This window comes from Cricetulus griseus, chromosome 2 (assembly GCF_003668045.3).
Source record: "Cricetulus griseus strain 17A/GY chromosome 2, alternate assembly CriGri-PICRH-1.0, whole genome shotgun sequence".
Taxonomy (NCBI): Eukaryota; Metazoa; Chordata; class Mammalia; order Rodentia; family Cricetidae; genus Cricetulus; species Cricetulus griseus.
Genome location: NC_048595.1, coordinates 233,979,029 through 233,996,260, shown reverse-complemented (window position 1 = coordinate 233,996,260; position 17,232 = coordinate 233,979,029). Strand labels below are relative to the sequence as shown.

At 44.4% G+C, this 17,232-nt stretch overlaps 1 long non-coding RNA gene across 1 annotated transcript in view; it reads left to right on the top strand.

The window, feature by feature from the left end:
* Nucleotides 1-225: 225 nt before the first annotated feature.
* The window catches only part of LOC113830735, a 28,822-nt gene continuing 11,815 nt past the window's right edge, over nucleotides 226-17,232 (top strand). Inside the window, exon 1 of the long non-coding RNA XR_003483004.2 lies at nucleotides 226-544. This is a non-coding gene — a long non-coding RNA (uncharacterized LOC113830735). The remainder of the gene's footprint in view (nucleotides 545-17,232) is intronic.

The window sequence follows — 17,232 nt, the reverse complement described above, 5'->3', positions numbered from 1 at the left end:
CAGAAGTCAACTGTGGGTATCATTCCACATAATGTAACACCTCATTTTTTTGAGGGAGGTTTTCTTATTGAGCCTAGACTTAGCCAATTTAGACTGGCTAGCCTGGCACCTCTCTGTGACCTCATAATTAATTTTGGGACGGACCTTTAGGAAGGCAGTATTTTTAAAGGAATCCAGTGCCTTGGGGAGATGCTCCATTCTTTGCTTGGAAGTTTGAGTGTCATTAAAGTGATTTTAACTTTGGGCAGCAGCTGGATACTGGCTCGTTGGGGAATCATTTCATCTCTGGGGACGTTTAGGAACTATGCTTTCTGTAAGACTGTGGGCAGCACATGAGTCACCTGTCTTAGTTTCCTGCAAACATGGCTGAAGTTCAGAGGCTGATACTGGGTTCTGGGACAGTGATGGGGTGAGCACACACAAGGTGGTACTTAGTACTCCTTGGCCAGGCAGTGGCAGTTTGGGTATGCAGTGGCTTTGTGGTAAATGTTGTTTTCTGTCCTTTCCAGGCTTTGTATCCTGTTTTGGAGCCCAGATTCGGAAAGTAAGTGCTAAGCCTTTGTGTTCTGTGCCCTGGATTTAAAAATAGGAAACTATTTTGTTGCTCCTCAAATAAGTTAAGCTGTCTTGAATAGCATGGCGGTTTGAATAAGAGTGGCTCTCATAGGCACCCATAGTTGAATGTTTGGTTCCCTGTTAGTGTAATTGTTTAGGAAGGATTGTGAGGTATGGCCTTCTTGGAGGAGGTGTAGCACTGGAGGTAGGCTTTGAGGTTGCAAAAGCCAATGCCAGGCCAAGTCTTTTAGCCTCCATCTTGGACTCCATCTTGGATAAGGTGTGAGCTCTTAACTACTGACAGCATCATGCCTGCTCACCATAACAATCACTGACTAACTCTTTGAAAGTGTAAGCAAGGCCCCCAATTCATTGCTTCATTTTGTAACTTGGTGTGGTCAGGGTTCCCAGCAATAGAACAGTCACTAAGAGAAGTGGGCTGTTTTCACCTGGGTTGAAAACAGCTTCCAGGTTCTTCCTTTGTGTCTAGCTGTATTTAGTAGAGTTGTTGGCCCTGTCTCCTCTGTGGCAACCAGCCAAGCCATGGACACTGCCTGGATGTTTTAAGGAAGATGTAGGTCAGCTGCAAAGACAACAGTAGCCAGGCTACGCATTTCAGGAGGCTTTGCTCCCGTCATGACTACTCCAACCAGGAGGCCATGGATGTATCAGCCTCACTGAACAGCAGGTGACCCTCATCCTGCAGCTGTTCTCACTCTGGCCCATGGAGAAGACAGCATTTCCTCTAGAGACTCAACAGAAAGCCTGCTCTTCTTATGTGAGGCCAGTGATTGCTGGAATTGGAGACGGTGGTGACTGACAGGGATTTTAAGATTACCACAACACAGCCATGCCACGTTCCTTTTATAGTAATATAAGCTACTATTTGATTACATGGGAGGATCGCTCCTGTGTTAGAAAGTTGGGTACGATAAAAGCTCTCTCCTGAATGGGCTGTTTGTCTGCTTGTGGACTCTTATCATGAGCAAAGCAAGCTGGGAGTTGTGACCCCATGGTTTCCAGATTCAGCAGCAGCAGTGATGGGAACAGCTACTATCCCAGATGCCCATTACTAGCAGGGAGAGTCTCAGTGTCCTTTTTGGTTGGTGTGATAAAAATCCCCCACAAAATCAACTTAGGAGACAAAGGGTTTATTTTAGTTCAGCATCCCAGGTTTGTAGCTGTAGAGAAGCCACAGCAGTGAAAGCTCAAAGCAACTAGTCATATCCCTAGTCAAGAGTAGAGAGAAAAAAACAAACATACGCTTACTGCTCAGCTTGCTTTTTCTTTTATATCCAGTCTACAACCTGAAGCCCTGGGAATGGTGTCACCCACAGTGTGCAGTCACAAAACAATCAAAATGCTCCTTCACAGACATGCCCACAGAACAATCTTATCTAGACAATTTTTCTTTGAGATTCTCTTCTTTGGTGACTCTTGGTTACGTTAAAACTAACCATCATGGGATTGGAGAGAGGTGGGGTATTCTGATACTCAAAGCTCAGAACTTGAAACAATAAAGAAAGTCATAGAGTTCCACTTAGAGCTAAGAGTCACTTACCTGAGGCTCCGAGCTGTAACGCAGATCTGGGAGAAGGCTTGAGTTCTGAAGATGGACTGATGTCAGAAACTTCAACAAGCTAATGGAGAAGCTGAGTCCAGAAGCTCAGAAGCTGCAAGAGCTGAAAGGCAGCAGCTTAGACTGCAAAGACTGCAAACTGTGGACTCTGACAGGGTTTGAGAGAGTTTCCAAGGGCTGCAAACATGACTGTTGATGGAGGAGGGGGCCCAAAGTTGCTAGTTACCTCTTGATTCCCCCATCATGTAATGCTATTCCCACTCCCAGCCCTAGATAACAATGGCAAGAAATACTGGCTTTATTTCTTTCAGCATCACTAATTGTAAAAGATACCCTTGTTGGGCCATGAAGTTATGTGCTCAATCTGGAAATTCATAGCATTTAGAGTATTGGTATTTCCTTTCTGAGGAGCAGAAGACATTTAGATGAGTCAAACAAACAGTGGCTTCTGAGTGGGGTGATCTCCTATGCATACCTCACATTCTTGCATTATATTCTGTATTCAGCAGACTGGCCAGTGTCAGCAGATATGTTTGTTCAGGGGAAGCTGTCCAGGTTTGTGGGTTCAGACAGGGCATGGTACTGCTCTCAAATATGACAGCTTTAACAAATGAGAGAACAGGCACCTGACCACCGTGCCAAAAGACCAGAGCCTGTGCCCCCTGCCTGTAATAGCCAGATTTCTTGGTATCCATTCACAAAATAAGAAAGTCTTCTCTGGCTTCTGTACACCCACAGAGGGCCTCCACATTCAGGAAACAGGGTGAGGTGCACTAGAACAGCCACACAGATAAGTGCAAATCATCATCTCAACTCAGAACCAACTGTTTTGCCTCAAAGCACAGACTCCATTTGTTCTTCGAACCAAATGTTTATAAATATTTGTCACACACCATGTAGGCTTCATTGAGCATAAGCCAAATTTGGGGAAATAGTTGAAGAATTGCTCATCAACATTGTCACTACCATACTTTTTGACAGAAAATTTATTGTCTTGACTTGAGACAAAGGCAACATTTTTACCCAGACTGGTGAAGGCAGACATTTGAGGTAGACACTTGTTAAGAGTGGGTTGTACCAAGGAAGGACCACAGAAACTTACAGGAACATGGAGGGGTTTTGTTTCTGTTCTTTAAAATATGTTAGGAGATAAAGTCCCATGCTAAACCTGAAGAGAATGCTGTCGAGTCACTGAAAGTACTTCCCTGGAAGAGTTACAGCAAGACCACAGTGTTGGCACATTTCGCTGGCCCTGCACCGTGTGCAGCAAGAATCCACAGCTCCCTCTGCACTTGCTGGGAAAGCATCTTACTGAGAATATGCCAAAGAATCAGGACATAATTCTTCAATTATTTGGGATTCTGCTCTTAATTTTAAAGTTTATTCTTATGGTAATCATAGTCTTCTAATTATTGAACTTTAACAGTAAGTTTCGGACACTTCTACTGCATATTCTGATCAGTGATGGAAAATTCACATTACATTTAGAAAAGAGATTGTGCCTTTTAGTATCTCCATTTCAGAGTATTGAGATAAGTAATTACAAAATATATGTAGTATCCTATACATAGCATTATGTGGGGAATATCCACATTTGAATGGACATGACCAAGTTCTCAGTAGTATAGCCAGTTGTCAAATGACTGATGGGAGGATACAATTTAGAAAAAAAGGGACAAGTGAGATACTAAGAACTGCTCTGAAAGGGTGGGTGAAGGGTTCTTGGTGTACCACCATGTCCAGAGGTTGGCTTGGAGCATTATGCATTGCAAACCTGTCCCATCATGCTTATTAGCTACACCAGGATTCCATAAATCATGGCTATCCTACTTCAAGTTTAAGTCTGTTATCACTAATCTATGCACCTTGGATTTGATTTGATTTTTTTTTTGGACATGAACTTTTCAGTAACACTTCAAATATAAAAATCTGGGATCAGTAAGAAGATAGTTGCCACCAAGGCCTAGAGAGAAGTCAGCAGAACTGGGTAGAGGCTGTAACAGTGGTGGCTGTGGATTAGCTCACCACTAATAATGTTCCTCCAGGAAGCCATGCTGATGGGATTCCAGAAACATTCTATGTAATTGTCCTAAAAGACTATGCATGCAAATGACAGAGAGACAAGAGAGACAGAGAGACAGAGAGACTCACATGTCAGGTCCACTTGATGTTGTTAAACTGGATTGATTATATCATGATGTAAATGTTTCCTTTCCCTCTTACCATTCCTTCCACCCCTGCTCTCTTCTCTTCCCAAACATCTTCCAAAATCTGTCAATGGAGCCAAGCAAGTTGACTGGCGGTAGTTCAACTAAACAGGTGACTTGCAGGGGCTATCTGGAATGATGTGCCGTTTTAGTGGGGTTTGGTAAAAGGCTATCTCTAAGGGAAGGGGCATGTCTGTCTGTCATGTGGCCTGCATATAGGGCCTCAATTTGTGACCCAATGGTATTATGCTGATCAGCATAATGCAGGGGTGTGGCATCCCTCTGTGGTGGTCCTGAGAAGAAGGCTGCATAGCCCGAGTGGACTTATGGGGACATATTGAACAGAAACAACTGGAAGGCAGTCTGTATCCTTCTCCATTGGTACAGATACAGCTGTGCTGAGCCTGTGTTGAGAAAATAGATACATGGATAAAGTAATATGCTTTTCCTTGCGCTTCTGTGATCATTGATAAGATCCATTTGACAGGGTCCAGAATCACCTAGGAGCCAAGACACTGGGCTCAGGGAGTGTGAGGGAGTTTCTTGATTGGTTGGTTTAACTGAAATGGCAAGTCCCACCTGGATGTAGGCTGAGTACTGAGCTGAAGGCAATGGAGACAGTGAGTTGAGCAACATCATTCATCTCTCCCTGCTCCCTCATTAGAAATAAAATGTGACCAGTTGTCTCCGGCTTTTGCTTCCATGATTCTTTAGAATACAAGACTGAACCCTTGAATTATGAGTGAGAATAAACTCTCTCTTCTTTAAATTGTTTTTGTCAGGTATTTGGCCCCAGCAAAGAAAGTAATTAATGTGACTTTGCACCTGAAATAGTGTTGAGCACTATTTCAAGCAGCTAATTAGTAAACTTCATTAAATACATATCTATTATCTGCTAAGAAATGCAGCATGTGAGTAGGTAGTGAGTTAGGGTCCATGTGGGGGGGTCAACATCTACTTCCTTCATGGCAACTCATCTTCAGAATAGGATAGTTCACCCCACAATTGAAAAATTATTCAGATATACTGTTGTGTAATCAATAAAAGCTTGTCAACAATGATAAATTATTGTAGAGACACAGGATTGTCAAGGTCACCGACCTCTGTATAGAGATTAGCATTTAGACTCCTTCAACCTGGGGGTAGGGCTGTTACTATCTCAACAACGAGCTGGTGGTGTGTGGGATGCCATGATATAGATGATTCAGTCTGCAGATGACATGCACCACTTTGTCCACAGCTCATTGGTTAAATCAAGTCCTACAGGCAGGGACAGGGCATCTAGAAAGGAGAAAGAATTAGAAAAGATGACAGACACTAGCCTATCCCTCAAGTACCCTAGTGTGTACATAAAATGATGACTGAAATAATTCCCTGAAAGATGAAATAGCCCAAGTTTACACAGAGCGAATAAGACATCTGTAGCAACGTAGCTACAAAATTGCAGATCCTAAACTGAAAAACAACCCTTCTACCTCTAAGGCCAATATTTCTTTTCCTGAAAAAGGCTACATGTCAGAGTGATCCATGTTTAAAAAAAAATCCACCCTAACAATATGGAGAGGAGTGTTAGTGCTGCTGCTCAGGACAAGAGGTAGAGTGGTGGGAGGGGATTCCAGGTAACATGTGGTAGTCAAGGCAAACAGCAAGGGAGGACATTTCTCATGGTAGGAAGGGTTTCCTACTAATAAGATAGGGAATGGGTGTCAGTCTGCATCCTCTCAGGAAATGTGAATGGTAGGCTATGAGATTGGGACAAGTTTAATCATGGAGTCTCTGAGGTTGCCATGTGCAAGCTTAGACTGATGTTAAGAAGTTTGAAGTTTGAGAAGTTTGAAGGCCTGAGCCCCAGGAGCTCAGAGGTTCCAGGTCAGATGTTGGATGTCCCATCAGGAAAGAGGGAAAGGGGTGTGTATGGTATTGCACTCTCTCCCGTTGCTTGCCTTTACTTTCTTTATGGCGCTCTCTGTCTTGGATTGTGATACTTGGATTGTGGAAGGCCAATCTTCTTCACTGAATCTATTGATTCAAATATTAGTCTTTCTCAACCCTCATCACAGACATTTTTAGAGACTGTTACTACTAATGCCATTCACTATCTGGGTATCCCTTAACTTGTCAAGCTGACATAAAATTAACCTTCAGGAGAGGGACAGAGTGCAAATTGATGGGGATGCAGACCTCTGGAGATTTTGTTTTGTTGAGATTTTAAGATGGCATAAAATTGGACTTGTTGGAACTGAGGATACTGATATCCTGAGGGTCTTGGGGCCTTTTAACTCTGAAAAATAATAATGAGGAAAAGTGATTAGCTATTTTAATAACACAAGAAGCTTGGATCTTCATCAGTTCTACTAGCTTTTTGTCTTTGGGCAATGAGCAGATAAATAGTCTTACACCAGCAAGACATGCTGACTTTGCAAAAAGCAATGAGGGACACAGACAAATACCCTGAGCTATGAAAGCTCTGTTGTCACCCCAGGACATGCAGCATGCCCACAGAAGCTTGAGTCTGGCAATCAGAATGAAGCTGGAGAATGGGTGAGTGTTAAGTGTACAATGAAAGAGACATGCGGAAACCATCATACATCAAAGGGGACACAGAGCCTCTTCCTTCTCCTCCTGATACACAGGTACTGTAAAGTGAGTGAGAGGCCCTTGCACAGAAAGATACAGACCAACAGACAACCATAGCCAGTACTGACTTTCCAGCCATCCCTATGTGCCTTCTTGGAAGAATATCTCACAGCTCCAGAGAGCAGTCCCAGCTTAAGGAGGTGAGGCAGAGACAAAGTCGAGCCTCTGACTCAGCTAGCTGCAGACTCATAAGCATGGTGATGAGTGGTAGAGTTTTACATCATCAGATCTGAGGAACCTAACTTGCAGCAAATAGTTGCTGAAATATACCTCTCTCATCTAATCGTTCATAAAAATTGTTCATAATCCTTTGGGATTTAGACCCCTGGCACTGCCATTCATGCAGATCTATGACCTGTTCTAGGAGAGAGAACATTTCAGAACACTTAAATCCTAATTGTATGTAAACTGAGTCTCTTTTCCCTCACTGCTTCTTCATGGATCTCATGGCTTCAGGATGCAGTAGTGGGAGCTCTTCTTCAGCCTTCCACACTGACATGATCTCAAATCTTCACACTTGTGTCACCAGACATGTAATGCCCATCTTCTCTTACTGTGAGCTAACCCAACTTTCATTCTGTGGAACTTTATTTCCTTTATTTATTTGGAGTGAGTGTGGGGTGTGTGTGTGTGTGTGTGTGTGTGTGTGTGTGTGTGTGTGTTTTGTTTGCACTTATGCCATGGCACACGTATGCAAGTCAGAGGACAATTTGTGGATTCAGTTCTATATCCTACTGTGTGGGCTCCCAAGTCATTAGGCATGATGAGATGTAAGCATCTTTACTTACTGAGCCCTGTCAGCAGCACAAATTCTGCAGACAATAAAACACTATCTTCTGTGCCTTAGTCCAGGCTCCTAGAGATTCTCTTCCTATTTCTTAGAACTTGACCTTCATGGCATCTTCTTGGTAGTATGTCCTCAGGAGACACAACAAGTGTTTTCTCTTATGAGCCTATGCTCATTTGAGCATCTTGGAATATCAGCTAGGGGTTGATTGACATGGAGCTCTTGGGTTCTGACCATCAATCTACCACAGGTCCCCTTCCCGATCAGTGCTGTTACAGAACCCACAAACATCTTCACTGCTATCCAGGACAGCCTCATGCTTGCTCCTAACTTTCCTTTCTTCTCATTCTCACCCACCCCTACAGGTCCCAATAATCCCAATTCAAAGTCCAGACAGCACAGGTGTCTCCCTTCTCATAAGGGACCCTACTTCCTCCTCTGCTACTTCCAGCTTCATCCTACAGACCAGCCGTCAACACTCTTCCATTTTAATGTAGCCTTATGGTTGGTCCTTAGCCACCTGCTGCAGCACAGTAGCTGACTTCCCACCTGGAACAGCACCTGACATCTTGGCTTTGTCTGCATTGTTGGCCTTGCCTCCTGATGCATGAGGGTCATTTTCTAGATTCTGCCCTTGGGAAGGAACTTCTGTGTCACCCATTAGGTATCCAGCCCTGTTTGTAGGTGAGGGCTCAGCAAGCAGGGCTGGGTCTCTGGGGGTTTGTATTCCAGGGTTGGAGTTTGTTCTTCACCCAGATTTACATGGAACAGAAGAATAATGCTATTATAATCGTCCTTAGCCATGGCAATTTTTTGAAACTTTCAAAAGATAGAAACCATGTGCTATCAGTATTGAACAGAGTCCACCATGATCAACATCTGCAAGTTTCAGGCATCGCTTTGCACACTATGTAAGAGCCCTCACTGCATTGCTTGCAATTACAGAAGGGATGTAATGTGGAGGGTGGATGGATACTTGGTCAAGTCAGGGCAATGTGGGGCGGAAGGTAACAGGTGATATGAACCACAGGGCCTGCATGGGGGAAACTCCCAACTCTGTCCACTCAGAACCATAGGTGATGTGTTCTAATTAGGATAAGTCTCTCCTCTTCTTTGTGAGCCTCAGTTTCCTCATCAAAGCATTGGGTTGGAGCTTATATCTTTCTTATTGTGCATATAATGAGTCAGATAGACATGACAAACTGACCCATAAACCATAACTATATATTTCAGAACCCTCATTATTTCTTTTTCCCAAGCTAAAAGGGGAAATCTTGTGTCTGGAACCACCTGGGTTTCTACCATGAAATTAAATGGAAATATTTTAAAATCTACCACTTATTGTAGATGGCAGATTTATCCATGGTCCTTCCCAGTTCATGAACTGCCTTCCTGGGGCTGGGCTTGGAAGTGTCGTTTATTACTTCTCTCACAAATAAGAAGTTTGGGGCCCAGCAGCCTGCCCATGACATCAGCTACTAAATTCGCATGACAGTCATGAAACTCTCCCATCATTGGGGACACGGTGTGATTTTCCGCCCCTGACAAGCCTGTGTATTGAGTATGATAACAGTTACTTTGTCTTCATCCACTGGCCCAGTATCATATCAATCCATTTGATGATCCAGCCAGCCGAGCCTAGCACTTCTGTATCAATCTTCATAGAGCTCTGCCTGTTGTCTAACAAAAAGCCTGAAATGAGATCATTCAATCACATTGCTGCCCGCCCGAGTGCGCGCCTGGAGGATTTTAGCTCTCTGTCACTTTTCCACTGTGGCGAGGAGAAAACAGAGCTAATTGCAACGGAAACACCTGAGAATCACCAGAAGGGAGCTGGCTGCATAGGCCATGCAGGGACCAAGGAGGAGCAGACTGGAGGGTGCAAACTGCTTTAGAACAAAGCTTTGGCAGTTCGTAGAGAGAGGGACTTCCAGTCACTGCCAACATGTGATTGCTGGAGTTTAGGACACTATTTCCCAAAAGGCATATTTATTGCCTCACTGTACTTTCTAGGAACACCTAGAGACAGTGACAACCCAAAAATATTCCAGTGTTTTCATTAATTTTAAAGTGGAATAAAATACTTTATAAATCAGAAAACATGTCAAGAAAAACAATACTACTCTTAAAATCTGTAATGGTGACATGAGAGGGGACAGTAGCACAAATGCAGTCCATATGTTGCTTAATCGTTTAAGTGGGTATATCATTAAAGAGAGAGAGAAGGGGAAAGAGCTCTTGCTCAGCCTGTCTGCTTCTACTCCATTTTGAGAGGTTTGGGCTTCCAGGAGAGGGAGTTTCTCTCCTGGGGAGTTTAATAATAATTTTTTAAAAAGCAAACCAAATGACATCCAATGAATCTAGAGATGTCTTTTCCAATAGGGTTGAGGGAAAGGTGTTGATGCTCAAAGTGGGGAAGGATTTTAGCTGGTGGTCTGGACTTGTCTGTTCAGGAACCTGGGGTTTCACAGATGAACACTTCTGAACAGAAAGAAAGACACATTGCGCTTCTTCGGAGAAATGAGAGCACACCCAGCCACTGTCAGCTTGAGAACATATTGTTGACCTCCAGCGCCCTTGAGTAAGGCTCCATGTGCCATCATCCACACCTGTACAACTCACTGTCTTTTGGGGAAGGGCATACCGCCCAGATCATTCTGAATTAGGCCAGGAGTCACTTCTAGAAACATGAGATATGACGGGAGTTTGTCATTTGCAGGTAGTATGGTGTCCCCATGGGCCAGGTGCCAAAGAACATGTTAATTATTTCCCTTCATACCAAACCTTTATGCTTTAAATACAGTCTCTCAGAAACCGGCAAGCAGATGTGCAGCGGTATAACACAAATGAAGAGCCACACTGAGCTTCTTTAGGTGTGCCAGTGGGAATTCTGGGGTGTCGGGTAGTGCACATGGGGCTCCCTCACACATCTGTGGCTGAGGCTCTGACCCCTATTTGGCTTTTCATGCATTTGTTTTTCTCCTATTTTAGGCAGCACAGGGAAAAACAATGTTGCTAATGATTTCTCTGTGACCTAATTTGGCTATAGTTTACATACACACATAAAGTTCTTGATGCAATATTAGAAAGACACAAAGTGACATTAAACCCGAATTCCTGCAGCACAGCAAAAATGGAAGGAGGGAAAGAAGACTCCAGGAATGCCATTCCTCTTTCTACGAAAAAAAATGTTCTTTGTCTTGACCTTGGATGTTTGTAAAAGATGACAGGAGACAGGAAAAGTGCCAAGAAAGCACAAATATGCAATACAGATTTTGTGGAAGGTACCTGAAAAAAATTAATGTCTCATTTAATCTACACTCTTCTTCCAACTCCACGTGGGCCGTGAGCCCCTCTGCTGTGGAAAATCTAATGACCAGTTTTGCAACGTCACCAATTTTTTTCAATCATCCAAATACTCCAGATTCAATTAAGCTCATAAACTTCCTACCTACGGTTCGGTGGGTGAGCAGTGCCATGTAGGAGAGGAACTGGATGAGCGTGCTGTCCATGTGAGATATAGTCCAATCAGGACCAAAGTTTTCCTTGTCAGTTTTGATATATCCGATAATAGCTGTAAGTTGTTTTGCAATGTCCAATGTCCTGTGAAGATGGGCTTTTCATATTCTTTATTGTTTTTTACTGACAAAATGTTGCCCGGACTTTTGCAGTTTTGTGAAATGAAACAACAGTAAAAACAATATATAATTTAGCCTCTTCTGCCTGGCTGGAGGCTCATCCTGTGGCTGGTTTTGGTCAGGATATAGAATTCCTATTGATTGATCCCTTATAAGCATAGCCTTGGAGCCCCCATGCCTAACAACACAACCCATTCTGGTTCTCTCTGCACATGCGTGCCAGCACATAGCCTCTGTGGGTTATCTAAAAATCATATTTCCTGACAGCTTGGATTCCGGGCAGATAGAAGAAGAGTACAAAAGCCATCTTCCAGCATAGGCACACGGCGTTGTGTTGCACCTTATCTGGTTCCTGTGAGTCTCTTCTGTAGGTGGCCTGTTTCTTCTTAGGAGTCCTAGGCCATCCTTTCATGCTGTGTCCTCCAACCTACCTTCCTGGTGACAGTATTTGTGGAGAACTGACAGATCAGCCAGCAAATTCTTGTGCCAATAAAGCCAGTGCATGTTTCCTTTCTCATGATCTTGTATTCAAGTGCAGGCACACTGATGGGTATGTGGTAAATTGTTAAAGAACCAACATGGAAGGCACACATGAGTGGATGTACACAGACTGAGCACACATTTCAGGCTCAGTCCCTAATCACCCCACACCCCCACACAAATCCATTGTCTAAGTCTCTTTGGAAATTACAAACATCTATAGTCAGAACAATTACTTAAGATTGACTTACTTCAATCTATTTTAATGCAGAGAATCACTGGTTAAAAGTTATACTTGCTGAGAAAAACCCATATGAAAGGCATAGCTAATGTTTTCTGTAGCTTTTTTTCACAGCAGTTAACAGGTGTGAATTGGCTGTGGTTAGCATAGACCTCCTGCTGTGGCCTGGCCTTTACTACCTCCCATATCCCCAGCATGTGCACCTCCACAGCACTGGGCATTCTGAAAAGTGTTCTCCTGTTGACACAGCCATACACAGATGATCTGTGCAGAATGCCCTGTGCACAGACTGGGGCACATGCTTCAAAGGTGAGAAACCAACCTCAGTGACTGAGCCTCACCTGTTGGATGTGGGCAACAGACATATCTAAAGCCAGTGAGCCTGGCACTACTGCACCCCCAGGAACAGTGACTGGCTCTTGAAATGTACAGAACAAAGCTTTCGTGACAGCCACACCTAGATCTTCACAGTCATCCACAGTGCATTACCCGAGGACTCTGAGGCTCAGCAAGAAGAATGGCTTTTCCAGATTATATACAAAGTCTAGAATTGGATATTGGAATGAGGTCAGAGGTCTCTGGGATCCTTCCAGTCTTCATCCTTACTGAAAACCCACCACGGAGGCCCACAGAAGTGGCTCAGTATCCATCTTGACTTAAGGTCAGAGAGTCTAAGGCTATTATTGCTTGTTCAAGCTTAAACAGCAGGATGTTTGGCCTAAGATGTGGCTACTGTATGTCTTGCCAAGACAACAGGATATTTGGCCTAAGGTGTGGCTAATGGATGTCTTATCTAAGCAATAAGATATTTAGTTTAGGGTGTGGTTACTTCATGTTTTGGGTATTAAGGAGGTAATTGTGTTTGTTTGTTTGACACTCCTGCTTTTGATTAGGGTATATAAGAACTTTGAGTAGTAAACTTGGGGCTGATCCCAGTATTCACTGGATGCCCTGCTATGTCTTCTGTTTCTTGTCTATTTCTTCCCTCCATCATCACTCTTCTTTTCAAGCAGAGATGGACAAGTCCGATGGACCAGACAACCCACCATTAACCTCTTAGAGAAAGGACTTGACTTTGTCTTTTCCTTTGCTGCAAAGCCATAGTTTGACTCTCACCCCAGTGTGACATATTTGTTCCTTTATTGTTTTCCTCGTCAAACACTTTTTTAATCATTCCATTATAACCACTTTACAGGCAAGAAAATGGAGACCAAGAGAAATTAAATGAATGCCAAGGTCAAAGGGCCCATCAGAGGTAGGGTTCAAAACCTCACCAAGGGCTTGGTCTCAGAGTACAAGGAAAATAATGCCCTTTTCCCTTTGGATGGTGAAAAGCTCAGAACCAGGCCTGTAGGATGGAGCTAGAGCTGAGATGTGACTAGAGGGAGCTGGGGGGTTTTCCAAAGGTGGACTTGGGTGAAGAATGCCTGGAGCTCTGCAGGCAGAGCAGATGTAGATGGAGGGGATACAGGTGTAGCAGGTGCAGGTGGGACAGGTGCAGATGGAGCAGGTGCAAGTGGAGCAGGTGCAGGTGGCGCAGGTGCAGATGGAGCAGATGCAGGTGGCGCAGGTTCAGGTGAAACAGGTGCAGGTGGAACAGGTGCAGATGGAGCAGGTGCAGGTGGTGCAGGTGCAAGTAGAGCAGGTGCAGATGGAGCAGATGCAGGTGGCGCAGGTTCAGGTGAAACAGGTGCAGGTGGAACAGGTGCAGATGGAGCAGGTGCAGGTGGTGCAGGTGCAAGTAGAGCAGGTGCAGATGGAGCAGATGCAGGTGGCGCAGGTTCAGGTGAAACAGGTGCAGGTGGAACAGGTGCAGATGGAGCAGGTGTAGCAAGTACAGGTGGAGCAGGTGCAGGTGCAGGTGCAGGTAGAACAGATGCAGGTAGAACAGATGCAGGTAGAACAGATGCAGGTGGAGCAGGTGCAGGTGTCCAGGGTGTGGAAGAAACAAGGCAAACCCACTCAGGGTGAAACAGCTGCCCCAACAGGTGGGTAGGGGCAAGTGCAGGGGTGAGCAGGCAATTGTGCAATGGTAAAACATGTGGAATCCTAGGACTCTGTTTTCATGTGTGTGTGGCGGCAGTAGTGGGGACTGTCTGAGATTACAGGAGTGGTAAAGTTTCACACAGTCTCGGGAGATTTCATCTCCCATTGGTCTACAAAGTTCATCACAGGAGGGCTCAGGAGAGCACATATAGAGGAGGGACTCTACAGCAATACACTGCAGAAAGGATGGGAATTGGATGGGTACTGTGCTGATGACAGGTGGAGGGGTGTGGCTACTGCTGTGGGATGACAGAGCCATTTGGATAGTCCTGGCAGCTCTGACCTCACACCAGCAAGTGGGATCCCACTTCAGTGCTCAAGCAGAAGTTAGACATGGCAAAGAAGATGTGCAGAACTTTAACACAAAATGTGAGCTGAGAATTCCAGTGCAAGTGCAACTTGATGATTAGGGACAGCAGCACACACTGAAGAGAGGGGGGAAACAAAACAAAAAAATATTAATGAAAACAAGGAGATAGAGGAAGAGTGGGAGGGGACAACAGGAGCAAGAGGAGGTAGGAGAGTAGGAAGGGGGGGAAGAAGGGAAAGGAAAGAGGGGGAGGACAGGGAGGAAGAACAAGAGCAAGAGGAGAATGGAAACAAGAGGAGGGAGCAGGAGGAGCAGGAGAAGGGTGGAGAATATTCTCCTTGGCACAGTTCCCTCTGCTGGCTCCTCCTCCATAGTGATTTTTAGGCGTTTTCACTCTGTGGGTGTTTGAAGCCTCTTCCTTCCACAAATACCACCTTGGGCATCTGCAGTCCTTCCTCCTAACTTCCAGTCTGTATCCCTGTTGGGCTCAGCATGGCCTCCCTGCTTGTCCAGCCTTGGTCCTCCTGTGATATTCCCACAAACTTTGCCACCCTTCTAGCTTGGTGGGAAAGTTCACAGCAACCCTGTGTCCAACGAAGAGATTCCCCCAATCTGAGGTGAGATCTTCCAACAGTGCCCAGTACATAAGTTATTAAACATCAAGCATAGAGGATATCTAGGTGTGTTGAAAAATGTGGTGAGAGCTGCTCATCACGGTTCAGGACACTTTAGAGATTTTCATAAGTAGGTTTACCTAATACCCGGTTGTTACTGTGCTAGAAATGTGTTTTTGTTTTCAGCAATTCCCCTAAATTATCCTAAGTAAACTCTACATGCTTGTACGACCTTCTAAGGACCATATTAAAGAGAATTGAACCCAAGGAAAAAAAAATCCATTGAAAATGGTAATTCTTGTTTTGATGTACTTATATTTAAAGCTTTTTTTCGGATTTTTTAAATGCCCAACAGAAAGGCAATGTTTAGGTAGGCAATAATATGTCTAAAGTTGGTTGTGTGAGCCAGGGAGAGGGTGCAGTTGACAAAGTGCTTGCTTCCCAAGCAGAAGACCTGAGTTTGATCCTACAACCCATGTAAAGAGCTATGTGTGCATGGGGAAAACAGCTCCAAATGATACATATATTGAACAGCTCTATACCTAAGGTTCAAGGGAAAATGCAGAAGAGGGGGGAAAAGATTGTAAGAGCCAGAGGACCAGGTCACACACTACGTGGTAGCATCATTTAGATGTGACTGCGAAACTGCACCTGAGAAATCTGCAATCATGATATCATTTGACATGGAAACTGCATATGGCCTTGCCCTAGATAAAGAGCTATAGGCAGTCAATGTCTGGGGAGAGAGAAAGACACACACACACACACACACACACACACACACACACACACACACACACACACACACAGAGAGAGAGAGAGAGAGAGAGAGAGAGAGAGAGAGAGGCAGAAAGCCAGAGAGTTTCTCTTTTGTTCTTGTAATAAATCACAACTCAAAATAACTAGTAGAAAATATGTTCATTTTGGTTTGTGGTTCTAAGAGAATAAGACCATGGCAGGGAGGCTTAGCAACAACTGATGGGCAGGGCTACAAGAGCAGTAAACTGAGAGCTCCCACCTTCAAATGCAAGCACAAGGCAGAGAGAGCAAGTGGGATGAGACTATAAGGACTCCAAGACCACCCCTGTGACATTTCCTCCAGCAAGGCTTCTCCTCCCCGAGGCTCCACAACCTTCCGAAACAGCAAGTAGTGCCACCAGCTGGGGGCCTGGTGTTCCAGTACCTAGAGGTACATTTCTCATTTAAACCATCACATCTGCACCAATAACTAATGAAGAAATCATGTATTTGAGGTGGGACATGGGAGGGGTTGGGTGGGGGAGGGAAGGGTGGAAATGACATAAATGGAGCAAATGATGTGTTTATGTATGAAATTCTCCAGAAAGGGGGGGTAGGTGATCAAACTACTAAAATCCCAACCAACAAACCAACTAACCAACCAATCAATCAAACAAACAATAACTGCTAGGCATGATGGTTCACGGTTCGTCCCAGTGGTGGGGAAGAGAGGACATTGGTTCAGTGGGGCTAGCCCAAGACCTGGGAGACTCCCTCACAAGACAAGATGGTTTTGTGTGGTGGAGCTTACCTTAATCTCAGAACTTAGGAGGCAGAAGCATGTGGGCCTTCTGGAACTTCCAGGCCTGCTAGGGATACACAATGAGACCCTGCCTCAAAACACTAACACCAAAACAAAGCGAAGGGGAATGCAGATGGATGGCTTCTGAGGAATGACACCTGGGTTGACCTCTGACCTCCACACACTTGTGCATGCACATACAAGCACCTGCACACATATGACATATGACAAATACAAAACTGCAAACATATGCAGGTATCAAATAAACTACATGTCTGTTAGTATTTTTCTACACAAGACGATGCTTTATATCAATGAGGGTATGTCTTCTAAAAAAGAAGGGGGGTGCAGAGCTGGCTCTGTTTATTTGGCTGCACCCAGGTAATACCTCCAACAGCCTGTAACTTCAGTTTCAGGAGCTCCGACACCCTCTTCTGACCTGTAAAGATAGCAAGCACACACATAGTACATATAAACTCATGAATGCCAACATTCATACTTATAAAATAAAAGCAAATAAATCATTTTAAGATAGGAACGGAAATTGGGAGTGAGTTATTTAGAGCAAGGACTTTGTGGGAATGAGTGAAGGACAGTG